Source organism: Vulpes vulpes, chromosome 6 (assembly GCF_048418805.1).
Source record: "Vulpes vulpes isolate BD-2025 chromosome 6, VulVul3, whole genome shotgun sequence".
Taxonomy (NCBI): Eukaryota; Metazoa; Chordata; class Mammalia; order Carnivora; family Canidae; genus Vulpes; species Vulpes vulpes.
This window is the reverse complement of record NC_132785.1, coordinates 80,838,491-80,851,710: the sequence shown is the minus strand read 5'-3', so window position 1 is coordinate 80,851,710 and position 13,220 is coordinate 80,838,491. Positions and strand designations below refer to the sequence as shown.

Genomic DNA, 13,220 nt, shown 5'->3' with positions numbered 1-13,220 from the left:
AGCCACAGGAGATGAAATGAAATTATAGGTCAGGGCTAGGTCTCCGAAGGTATTAAAGAAATTGACAATGCAGCCTTTTGAAAGGAAAACAGAATTGTGTTCTTGCTTGTTTTATACTTTCAAAGTTTATCTTTATTTACACAGTTATATTTCTCATCATTAATTATTGAATGGTAGAAATTTAACATTCTAATATTTCTTAACACTTATTTCTTCTTTGAGTACATCCTCTAGAAGTTACTTAATATTTTTGTCTTAAAATATATCCTTTAGAATAGTTTCTTTTTTAACGTAGGCTCTGAGGACATGGAATCCCTGAGACCATTTGTCAACTCTTTTCTCACATTTTCATAGCTTTCTTACTATGCCATCATTTGCACTGATAGTACAGAAGCAATGATGAGGATACCTTGACAAAAAATCCAGACATTGTTGTTGTTTTAGAAGCCATTGTATTCTTTACTACAATATACTGCAGTAAATATTAAATGCTAGATTCACTTTAAAATGTTCTTGATAAAGCATGCAATATAAGCCCCCATTTTCTCTTGAAACTCCAAAAGTGATAACAACGTGTTTTAAATAAGGCATTAACAAACAAGTGTAAAGAGATCAGAAGAGGGAAAATAAAGCGATAAAGCTATGAGATTTAGAATGTAGACAGATAGGTAGAAACTCCCTTAGGAAACAGTTTTCAATCTTTTCTTTCGTTGCTTTGACAGTTTTGAAGGGACCTAGTCAGTTATTTTATAAAATGTTCTTGAATTTTGATTTATGTGATGTTTTCTCATGATTAGAATGGGATTGTTTATTTTGAGCAAGAACTCTAAAGGCAATGAACTCTCCTCAGTAAGTAAATACATGATATTGGTATGTTCTATTTTTGGTAATGTCAAATTCGATCACTTGGTTAAGGTGGTATCTGTGAGATTTATCTATAATGTTCTTATTTTCCTTTTGTATTTAATAATTATCTTATGAGAAGATTCTTACATACTATGTAAATATCTTATTACTCATCATACTTCTGCCAACTACTTTATCATACAATGATGGATTTTGCCATTATTACTGTGATATTTGCCTAATGATGGTTTTCTATTTTTAATTATTTCTATATTTATTAATTGAAATTTTGTTGTAAAGAAAAGCTGTTCCACAACTTAATTTTGATTGACTCAATTTGTTAATATCAGTGTGGGCTTAGGAATAATTACTTTATTCTTTAGGTTACATATCAATTCTATCATTATTTATTTTGTTGCTAAAATTGTCCCAGGTTTGGTCATTTGGATCCTTTATCCTTTAGACATGCCTCCATCATTTGTGGAACACAGCATTGCTGTTTCTGGTACTATAAGATATTTTAACCTTATGATGTGTTTCATTGACCTGACCCTGGAGATAAGTGTTTTCTCCAACAAATCCCCGTTATTTATTTGAGAATGGCATTAGATACTGTGTGTGGTACTGGCTTTTCTTGCATTCTGGGCCCCTCAGTGGACAGAACTAAGAAATATATGTATGTATAATACATTAACACATGCATACATATACATCTACATTTATCATTAAATCAATCTGTAGATGTAGGGAGACAGAGAGACAGAGAGCCAGAGAAACAGAGTATGAATTTCTATGAGTATCTCCAATTAAACCTCAACAGCATGGGGTTCATTCTAGCCATCCTCCTTTCTCTATTTGTTATTTTTATAGAACATAACTCTCATTAACTGTAATAACGTCATCTACTTCTTCAATCTTAATATACATATAAACTACTTTTAGAATTGCTACCCCATGTCCCATGAAAAATAAATTGAAAAAGTAGATCATAATATTTTTACAGCTATTTTTGTCTTTAGCCATATGGTTTATACTCAGATTACTACTTGCCAGCCTTTCTTAGGCTTATTCTTTTCTTCACCTCTCCCTTTAGTGTGTATGGAATTCATTTGTAGTAAATTAGGTTCATTTATTATTTTTTAAATTCCATTTTAGGTTCCCACCACAACTTGGTTGATTTTAATTATTTATTTATTTGGGGGGAGTATGTGTAATATTCACATATTTTTAAGAAGCAGAGCTATATAAAAAAGGATAATCAGATGAATTTCTATTCTCATCCTAATACACTGCAGCCGCAGTGGCGCAGCGGTTTAATTTTTTTTATTATTATTTATTTATGATAGTCATACAGAGAGAGAGAGAGAGGCAGAGACATAGGCAGAGGGAGAAGCAGGCTCCATGCACCGGGAGCCCGACGTGGGATTTGATCCCGGGTCTCCAGGATCGCGCCCTGGGCCAAAGGCAGGCGCCAAACCGCTGCGCCACCCAGGGATCCCCGGTGCAGTGGTTTAGCGCTGCCTGCAGCCAAGGGTGTGATCCTGGGGACCTAGATCGAGTCCTACCTCAGACTCCCTGCATGGAACCTGCTTCTCCCTCTGCCTGTGTCTCTCCCTCATCCTAATACACTGCTCTCATTCCTTCATTCTCTCCATTACAACTCATGCTACAGGTAACCAAATCTCATTACTTTCTGGTTTGCCCTTCTTGTATTTCTTCTGCTCTTTTATTTTTTATATTCCTCCTTTTTTTTCTCATATAAGAAGGGCAGTATTAAATAGATACATTGCTTTTGATACCTTAACAAAATATCCTGGAAATAATTTCACATCAGTTCATAGAAATCTTCTTCATTCCTTACTAGAGTTGCATAGTCCATTATGTGGAGGTGTCATTGTTTTTTTTTTTTTTTTAAAGTTTTATTTATTTATTTATTTTTAGAGAGAGAGAGAGAGAGAGAGAGAAGGAGAACAGGGGGAGGGGTAGAGAGAGAAGAAGAATCTCCATCAGGCTGCCACAGAGCACAGAGCTGATGCCGAGTGGGGGAGAGCTCAGTCTCATAACCCTGAGATAGTGACCCGAGCCGAAATCAAGTCAGACATAATTGACTAGCCACCCAGGCACCCCTGTGTCATAGTTTATTAAAACACTATTCAATTTAGAAAATTTCGGTTGTTTCAATTATTTGAAATCCACCAAAACAATTCTGCAATGAATAATCTTGCATTGAGAAAGTTTATTTTCATGTTGTGGGAGATATGTCATCATGGTCGATTTCTAGAGGTAGAATTGCTCTTTTGGGAATAAGTACATATATAGGCCTCTTATCTATTGCCAAATCCCACTTGAGAGGGTTTTACTGCTTTGTATTCTAACAACCAATGTATAAGATAGTCTATCTCCCCAACAAAATGTATTGTCATATTTTTAAATTTTTCACTTTTTTTGAGAGATAGTACTTCACTAGTTTGATATGAATTTATTTGGATTTTTTCATGTTATTTTTATATCTTTTATTGAATTGTATTTTCATATGTTTTGCTTACTTCCATGTTTTTTTATTCTTTGTCCTTTAGTTTTTAAGATTCTTTGTATACTAATATTAGTCCCCTTTCTGTGCCATACATTGCAAATTTTCTCTTTCAACTTATCAGAAGTCTTTTGCCATTGTTGATGAGAATTTTGCTGTTATTGTTTTGCCATGCATATTTTTGCATCATCAAATTTATCAGTTAATCTCAAAATCTTTGGATTTGAGTTATACATAAGCATTCACTCCTGTATTCTTCTAGTAGCTATATGGATTCAATTTTTTAAATATTTAGTTCCTTAATAAATTTATAATTAATTCTTGTGCATGGTGTGAAGCACAAAACTAGTTGTGTCTTCTTTTTTTTTCTCAATAGCTACCCAGTTGTCCCAATACCATTCACTACAAAGCCCATCTTGGTCCCAGTGATTTGATTTGTTAACTTCATCATATGCTAAATTTCCATATGTACTGGGAACTATGTCTTTTCTGGATTTTTATTCCATACATATACTTGTACATTTGTTTATTTTTCAATTTTATTAATTTATTTGACAGAGAGAACACAAGCAAGGGGACAGGGAGAAGGAGGAGTAGACTTCTCCCCTGAGCAAGGAGCTGTACACAGACTCCCAGGACTCTGGGATCATGACCTGAGCCAAAGACAGACGCTTAATGCACTCAATGAGCCACCCAGGTGCCCCATATATTTGTAACTTTAGTGTGAGTACTGTTATGGTACTGTTATTTTAAAATCACATGCATATACATATATCAATTATATAACCTATGTTTTATTAAAAAGGAAGTAATTTTTGAAAGCCAAACCAATCAACCCACAGAAGCCAGAGAAAAACTGTTTTTCTAAACTTAGACAAGGATAATAAAATAGTGTTAAGAATATCTGTATTTATTTTTTTCCAATGTCTCTGTTTCTAAACTGAAAGAGTAATATGTATTCATTTTCAAAAGATATTTTCTCTTGTTTACATGATATCATTATCTAGAGCAATAGCAGCTGGTCTTACTGTGCTCTCACCTGTGCTAAAATTCTGAGCATATGGCAATTTGAACTGCAAGATTTATTTTTTAGACCAGAGTGCAATGCACATAAATGGATCTTTTGGAGAATAATAGAGCATAATACCCTCACTTCATTAGATTCAGTGGGACCAAATTATATTTTTACCATCATCCAATATAATGGATTAAGACCATATCTACACATGCAAACTAAAGGAATTAAGTAAACGTGGATAATTTGAATAAAAAAGGAACAATGTTGCCTTAAACAAGAGAATATTCTAAGAAGGCTTTTGGTAAAATCTCCAGGCAACAGCCTTAGTTATATTTGATTTAGCACTTGTAGCCATTAAATCATAGACTATGTTTGTGAAGTTGGTTAACTATATAGGTTAAATCTTGAATACTGTTCTATATATTTTGTATTATTATTGCTGGAATTGTTGCTGGTGTTTATACCAATTAAAATACACTGCATTTGCTGAAATATATTCAAGGGAAGATAATATTAAAATTTACTTAGGCATATTATAAATTAAAATTGCTCCATCATTTCCAAGCTTAAATGAGCTCAGAGCAACAAGTAAAATTTCAAAATCTCCTAAACCAAGTAAAATAAAAGTTACACACGCAAAAAAAATGTTTCAACTATTTTAAAGTAATACAAAATTAAATACTTTATCCATAAGAAAAAGTACATGACTAATATTGGATTTTCAAAAAATTTATATATTTATAAATTAATATGAATTTATATTCTGGTTTGTAGGCAGGTTGCATAAATTTGGAGATTAGATTGGAGGTAGTCGAGCTTTAGAAGGTCAATATCGGGATAGACTTATAAGAATATTAAAATGGTATTGTTCATCTCAATTATACTATTACATTTGAAATATAGAAAATATCCCTTTAAAAAGGCAACATTGACTCTTTGAAAATAAAATATTCTCACATATCTTCTGCAAACATAATATACCCTGCCCTGTTAAAATTACATTTGTTGGGCAGCTAAATTGCTTTTGATGTTTTTATTACAGGCAGATATGCTCTTCCATCACTTTCATTTTATAGTAATCAAGGATATGTATTGTTTTATTATGCATTATGTTTTGAGCAAAGAATGGATAAAAGGAAAATAGATTTCACTGAGTCTGAGAAGCTTAACTATTTAAGAGGAAAGTGTTTTGCTTATACTGAATTAGTGTTAGTTTAAAGAAAACAACCATAGCTGACAGCAACACTTTCACCAGCTATTAAAGAGGTTGAAACAGTTGACAAGAAGGCCTACTTGCTACTCCTGAAGCAAAAGAAAAGGTATTTGCAGCATCACACTTCTGCTTGATTAGAGACAACCAGGTTGAACGCATAAAGAAACAAGCTGATACTCTAATATAACCAAGTATTTCACATGAAGTCGAAATGAAAGTCTGCATTGATTTTAAGATTGAAAAGAATACTTAAAGGCTATGGTATTAGTTATCAACTGCTACATATAAAAATGACCCTTCCCCCAACTTATGTGCTTTAATACAACTATAAACCTTTCTCGTTACACAGTTTCTCTGGGACAGGAATTACATTAGAGCTTAGCGGAGTGTTGCTGGCACAGGTTCTCTGCTGAAGTTTATTAAAAGATAAAATATTTAAAATTTTTAGAGTTTATTTGAGCAAAAAATCAATTGGAATGGACAATATTCAATCTAACAAATAGAAAGGAGCTCTAAGAGCTGTACAAAATGAAAAACTTACATAGGCAGAAAGGAACAGGCACAGGAAGTTATACTAGCCAAAAAAGTGGGCTAACTGTAACGAGGTTACTTTCCTTTAGGGAATGGCAGGGATTTATCAGGCAGATGACCTAAGTAATACTGATCAGGGGATTCCTGATTACCTGGTGTAGGACTCCCATTCCTGAGAAAGCCAAACTTGTGCTTAAGTCTTTGTTTGGTGATGTGGGACTTAACATAAGGAACTCCATTTTGATTTTGGACCAATAGTCTAGTTTTTAACAAGTTGTCAAGATACAGACAAGCCTGAACTACATTCATGTGGAATCCTTGTTTGGGGCTGAAGAATCCACTTCTAAAATGGCTTACTAAAATGGCTAGTAAGTTGGTTCTGGCTGTCCTGGAGAAACATAAGTTACTACCATGTGGCCTTTTCTGCTGGGCTACTTGAGTGTTTTCACAATATAACAATTGACTTTCTTCAGAGCCCATGGTCCACAAGACAGCAAGGCAGAAGCCACAAGGGCTATTTTGAACTTGCCTCAGAAATCCACTTTCATTTCTTCAATATTCCATTAGTTAGCTAACAGGAGAGAACTATCCAAAGTGGTGGGGACTACACAATGCTATGAACAGTAGGGGAGAAGGACCACTAAGGAGTCTTGGAAGTTGCCTGCCTTAGATTGGGTTTTAATAAATTAATGTCATTATAAAATTTCTCTGTTCTTTATAGAAAAAGAAACCCAAAACAAAAACTTTTCATTTTTGTTTTAATTAAAAGTAGATAATCACTAAACACATGCTTTTAATACAATATGTTTTCTGAAATATTAAGTAAGAGATACTAACAAATCAATTTGCAGGACACCTGGATAGCCCAGTCAGTTAAACGTCTAACTTTGGCACAGGTCATAATCCCAGGGTCCTAGGATCCAGACCCCACATTGAACTCCTTGCTCAGCAGGGAGCCTGCTTCTCCCTCCCCTTCTGCCTGCTGCTCCCCTACTTGTGCTCTCTCTCTGTCAAATGAATGAATAAAATCTTTAAAAAAATAATTTGCAAGATTCCTACTTCAATTAATTGTATGCTTAGGAGTCTATTGATTATAAAAATATACAGCTCTAGGAATAAAAGTGTTGCCCACTTAAATACATACACATTGCCTGTATACCATAGCTGTCCTACTCGATTAGAACTTCTATGAAGGCAAGTTCTTTGTCTTCTATCAATGCATTGCCAATAGCACCTACATAGTGCTATACACAGAAGGCACATATTAATGCTAGTTATATTATATTAAAATTTTAGGACACATTTTCTGAGAGCAAACATATTAACGTTCATGCTGGTCTTGCTAAAATGTAATGGCATTTGATAGCATGCCTCCACAGATTCAAATTAAAAACTATCTTAATGCCTGGATTTTATTGTGTCAGCACCGACTGGAGGTAGGTAAGTCTCATCCTAAGCAAATTATGGAGTAGGCAAAAATATTCTGCATTGCACTGATCTTTTCCAACTCTTGGTTCCTTTTTCCTTTCATGGTAATCTCTGTCTTTAGTTGGGCTTAGAATTCATCTAAGGTGAAGAATTGTTTTGCCCAGAGTCTTCCTAATATCAAGCACTGTGTCTTTCATCAGAGTCTGAAAGGATCTGACAGATCTATTTTGTGAGCTTTTGCATTCTCAGGGGGCTCTTTTTTTCTTCCCCAGGGGTGATTTTTCCTCTTCAGATACCCAGTGTTCCCTTTTCTTTAGCTACCTCTTTTGAACACAGAGAAACACTGTCACTCTATCTGTCATGTTCACTTGTTAATTGATGGATTTTCTTTGAAATAAAATAGTTGCTGCCAATGTATTACCTAAACCAGACAGTGCACTTCAAATGTTTCATCTCTGAGCGGTAAGTCTGATAGAAACCTTTTAAGCATTCCTGACAGCCAGAGGAAGGCATTAAAAAGGGTTCTTCCAAGGTATTTCAAGCCAATAGACACGCACCAGGAAACAGCCTAGCTTGGGCTTCAGAAAGACCATCCCAGCCACCACAGATGCCAAAGGGCCTAAGTTACAACCTCTTTAAATTCCAGGACATTCCCTACCCTATCTATCTTGCATAGATGTGTCTGGAAAATAAACTTCATAGAGAATTTCTCATACCTTTCATACTTTTTTGTTTTGCTAGTCAAGCTGTAGGGATCTTTCCTTCTTCTCCTTTGGACAAAGATCATTTTTTTTCTATGATTTTTAAACATTCTTCTACCTCCTTCTAAAGTGCTGATACATATTTTCTTTATTTTCTTTATTGTGTCTAATATTCTGGTGTTGAAGCTTTGACAACAAAACATGTTGCTGGGATGTGATATATCTTCTTTAATAACAGATGCAACTGTACCATGTAAATTATGAAAATAAATTATAAATATACAGTGCCTACTAATTAATCAGAAATAATTGTTTAAGATGCTTATTTTTTTCCCCTACAAAAATAGCAAACAAGGGCTGCCTGGGTATCTCAGTCAGTTAAGTGTCTGCCTTCTGCTCAGGTCAGGGTCTCAGGGTCTTGGGATCAAGCACTGAGTCTGGCTCCTGGCTCGGTGGGAAGTTTGCTTCTCCCTCTCCTACTTCCCTCTCTTCCTCCGTCTGCTTCTCCCCCTGCTCATGAACTCTTACTCTCTCAAATAAAGTTTTTTTAAAATAATAATAAAAGAAATAAAAATAGCCAATATGATAAAATGAGAATTATTATATGGTGTGATAATATAATAATGCAAACAGATTAAAAAATGATAAAATTTTATAGCTGGGTTTAGATTCAGTTGAGGTAAAAGAATCAGACCTTAATACTTGCCTAAGTGTGCATAGCTAAAAGAACATTAGGGCTTGAAATACCACAAGTCACTGCTGATCAGGTCCTCAATAATTTTCAAAATATCTAAGATTTATGTGGGGAAGGAGTGAGCAAGAGATACTGAACTGAGCATCTACACATGTAGAAAGAAGGGCCAGAAAGGGAAAACCAAAATGAGTCATGAGTCAATGAGTCAGAAACAGTGGGGCTAGCCACAGCTACTACTACTTTAAGAGGCCTAAATATATAAGCAACACTATGAAAGCATACTATGTGTCAAGCTCTGTGCTAGCATCCTACCCTCTCAGAGTTTACCCGGAGATATAATCACTCATAATACCACCTGATAACATAGTGAAAGAAATATGATTATGAGAAAATATTTCTAACATAAAGTATTTTTAGAAGTATTTGAAGAGCAATTTATGTTTATACAAACTAAATTATCAAAGCATCAAAAGCAAGGCATCCAAAAAAGAAAGCATATCAAATATATTAGCAAGTGCTGTGCCATGTTTTAAGGCCTATATGATAAAATAACCAATGTCTGTTCTTTACTTCAAATAAGAAAAGTGGCAATCTTACAGGTAATCATTTTCACACATTAAAGTATATAACCCAGGGGCACCTGAGTGGTTCAGTCAGTTAGGCATCTGCCTTTGGCTCAGGTCATGATCCCAGGGTCCTGGGACAGAACCCCACATCAGCTCACTTGACAGGGAGCCTGCTGCTTCTTCTCCTTATGCCCTTCCTTCTCACTCATATTCTCTCTCACTCACTCTGTTCTCTCTCAAATAAATAAATTTTAAAATATTAAAATAAATATATATATATAATAACATATATAATCCATATATAATCCTTTGGTATACCTAGCAAGGAAGTTACTATCTTGGCTACACATTTAACTCCTAATTTATATCTATCAAAGTGTTGTGAGTATGCCCCAACATTGGGAGCTCTTAGTACCATTTCCAAGGGTCGTATTTCCTTCCTATCATGCAGTGCATGCTGCCTGCCCAACATCTGTTCAGATGTTCATCAGGGCAGCGAACAATGGGAATTTCATATCTGTACTCTTGTTGTTTACTCAAAGGGAGGACAATCAAAAGCTAACACTGTCTCGAATGTGGGGGAGAGGGAGCAGAAAGAAGGAAAAATAAGGAATAGAACAATACTGCCAAACTTAACTTGCTAATCAAACTTTGTGCATTTCAATGCAGTAAAAAAAAATAGAAAAATTCAAAATAATGCTAGTTTTTTCTTTCTTTTTCAGACTGACAGAGAGAGCATGTGAGTAGGGGAGAGAGGGAAAGAGAGAATCTTTTTTTTTTTTGAAAGCGAGAATCTTAAGCAGGCTCCACACCCAGCACAGAGTCTGATGCAGGGCACAATCCCACAACTCTGAAATTATGACCTGAGCCAAAATCAGGAGTTGGACATTTAAGCAACTAAGCCACCCAGGTGCCTCAATAATGCCAGCTTCTATTTTTTTTGGAAAGATATAGTTATATTTTATAAACTATCTGTTGCATATATATTCATGTAATTTTAATAAATATTATATATTTTAAATCATAAATTTTAATTTTAAATATGGTGAATATCAATAGATATAACTCACATAGCCAAATCTCTTTGGGGTCCACAATAATTTTCAAGAGATTCCTCTGATCCAAAATTTGAGAATTGCTGGAGCAAGCAATCCAGTAATTTCACTGCCTATTTTAAGAGGAAAATTCTTTACATGTTTAACAAAGCTTTGATAATCTTTTGTGTTGGATGGTCCTTCAATTGGATGATTGGAAGTAGTCCAAAACACTTCTTAATATTTTCCATAGCAATCAATAGTCAATATCTCCTCTTGAGTCAGACTGTATCTTTAAGAGGAACACTTTTCTCACAAGCAGTCCTGCTACTCTGGATTTCAAGCATACAGAGATGCAATTAATTTTTAATACCAGTAAATTACCCAGCATCAAAATATCTAGTTTTAATGAACAAAAGTTAATGCATATTAATTTCAGAGATTTATAGGCAGATCTGCAGCATATGTAGATAGAACACTATGATGTGCAATAGTTTGCACTGGATAGTTCCTGTACAACTAAAACTGTTTGCTGACCATGGGCCATCACCATGGGCCATGAACACTACACTCTATATAATGATAGCCTCCTTCTCTCCCCAAGGATCCAAAGTCATTATGCAAGGAATATTCTTTGAATCAGCACCAATTGCTTTAACTGCACCTTTATGAGGTTCCAAATTGCTCCATAAAATACTTCATTAAATAAATTAAATGTTCTACTCTTCCTAAAAAGAACAGTCTTTAGTCAAAGTTTATATTACCCTCTTAAAGACCTAATTTTTGCTTTCTACTACTGTCTGCAGCTTTGAATAATCCCACTGAGCTACATGCTCAGTAGGGGTTTAGGGTTATAAAACACACAAGCTTGTGTTGATATGTCTTATCCTGTGGAAGAGCCTCTAGATGTCAACCTTAGTAGTTCAACACTGCCTTTAAATGTGAGCAAGAGAAGCAACTATTCCAGGTTCTGCAGTATAGAAAGTCTCATTTTGGACTTTCTCTGACCAACTTTCCACCCCCGTTTCCAGAGGAAAAAAATGGTTGCAAGGTCAAGAAATATATCCAACCTGAAAATATACTCCCCATGTCTAGACTACGTATACCAAAGGTCTCAGAATTATTGGACAAATTACTCAAACTTTGTTTCTAGGACCTGTTCTGGCCTCTCCCCTGGATCTTCCTTCCAAAAAGATGTATGTGTATTCCTAGTCCCAAGAGATAGCCAAAGGATCAGAAGTTTATAGGGTTTGAATACAGAGATTAGGTATTTAAGGTTAAAGTATCCATAAAAATACAAGAGGGCCTTCCTTCCACAATATGGAGCTAGGTGTGGGATTTGAAGGGGGCAAGGTGTCATTCTAGCACAGAATAAAGAATGTAGTTTATATTTTGCTTGATTGGTAAATTTTAATATCAATACATTATTATTTGGGCCTCCATTTGTACTCTTGCCATGAGCCCCAAAAATTTTGGAGTGGGCCTGAGCCTTACCTTTCTCTTTTAGGAGAGACTGTGATTCTTACATCCACGGTAGTTCACATCTATTCACCAGATAAGAAGTCAGTGATCTGAAATGTGAGCAATAGAAAATCAACATCCATAGATTTCAAGTATGACAAATAATGACTAAAATTTTAGTTCACTAAAGAGACAACATATTGTTATCCCTTAGGATATGGAAAATACATGCTAGAGACTTACAATCAATCCACTTAGAAAAGAGATCTTATCTTGAAACTAATAATATATTTTATGTTGACTAACTTGAATTTAAATAAAAAGAAAAAGAAAAAGTTACCCCATACATATACTTATTATATGTATTTTTGAAAGGCTTTGAATAAAAAAAGTAAAGTTTATAGATAGGTCAATCAACAATTATCTTGTTAACAACAAATGCCATAGTCTTATTTTCTCCTAAATTCTTAGATATAGCTCCTCTTCTAAGCCTTCTAATCTGGCACCTCAGAGTGTAAAGGCTTTGGCAGCTGTATACAAATGTGTATTAACTCATCCAGTGTCTCTTCACTCTCTTAGCTCTCCCAATTGCAGGGACTGAAGACAGAAAAATTGTTTTTATGTATATCCCTAATTGGTAAATAATTATTTTCACATATTTTAATGGAAGATAGTCAACTATAGTACATAAGTGTCAGTTTCATTCTGCCTTCTCTAGATGACCAGAACCATAATATGGATTTTCTTTCTTTCCTTCAATGTTCCTACTTCCTTCCAAAGAAAATTATATTGTCCAATTACACAAGCACCTCCAAAAAAAGACACATCTCTAATTTATCTCTTTTGGTTTTCATTCATTTAGTACTTATTGACTGCTGTCAGTTACATAGTGTCTTGGGAACTGGAGATACAGCAACAAACAAAACAATGCCTTTTCTATCAAGGAACTTAGTTTCTAGTATGTGCACAATATGTGGAAAAGGTAGGGAGAGGTATATTAGTAAACATACAATATGCCAATGAGTGTCAAGTGTTTTAAAGGAAAGGGAAACAAATGAAGATGGAAATGGAAGAGCAGGGGCTATTGCTTTGTTTTATAAAGGGTGGCCAGGAAAGTATTAGAAATAAAGTAATAAGAAGTGAGAGAAAATCAAGTGTATAATTGGGTTAAGAGTGTTCTAGGCGGAAGAAATAGCAA

General features: G+C 34.7%; 1 long non-coding RNA gene across 2 annotated transcripts in view; it reads right to left on the bottom strand.

Annotated features, from left to right (window-relative positions):
- LOC112907835 (uncharacterized) overlaps positions 1-13,220 on the bottom strand; it is a 299,234-nt gene that overhangs the window by 274,303 nt on the left and 11,711 nt on the right. For both annotated transcript variants that reach the window (XR_012002151.1, XR_003232825.2), the window contains exon 3: positions 12,056-12,132. This is a non-coding gene — a long non-coding RNA (uncharacterized lncRNA). The remainder of the gene's footprint in view (positions 1-12,055; positions 12,133-13,220) is intronic.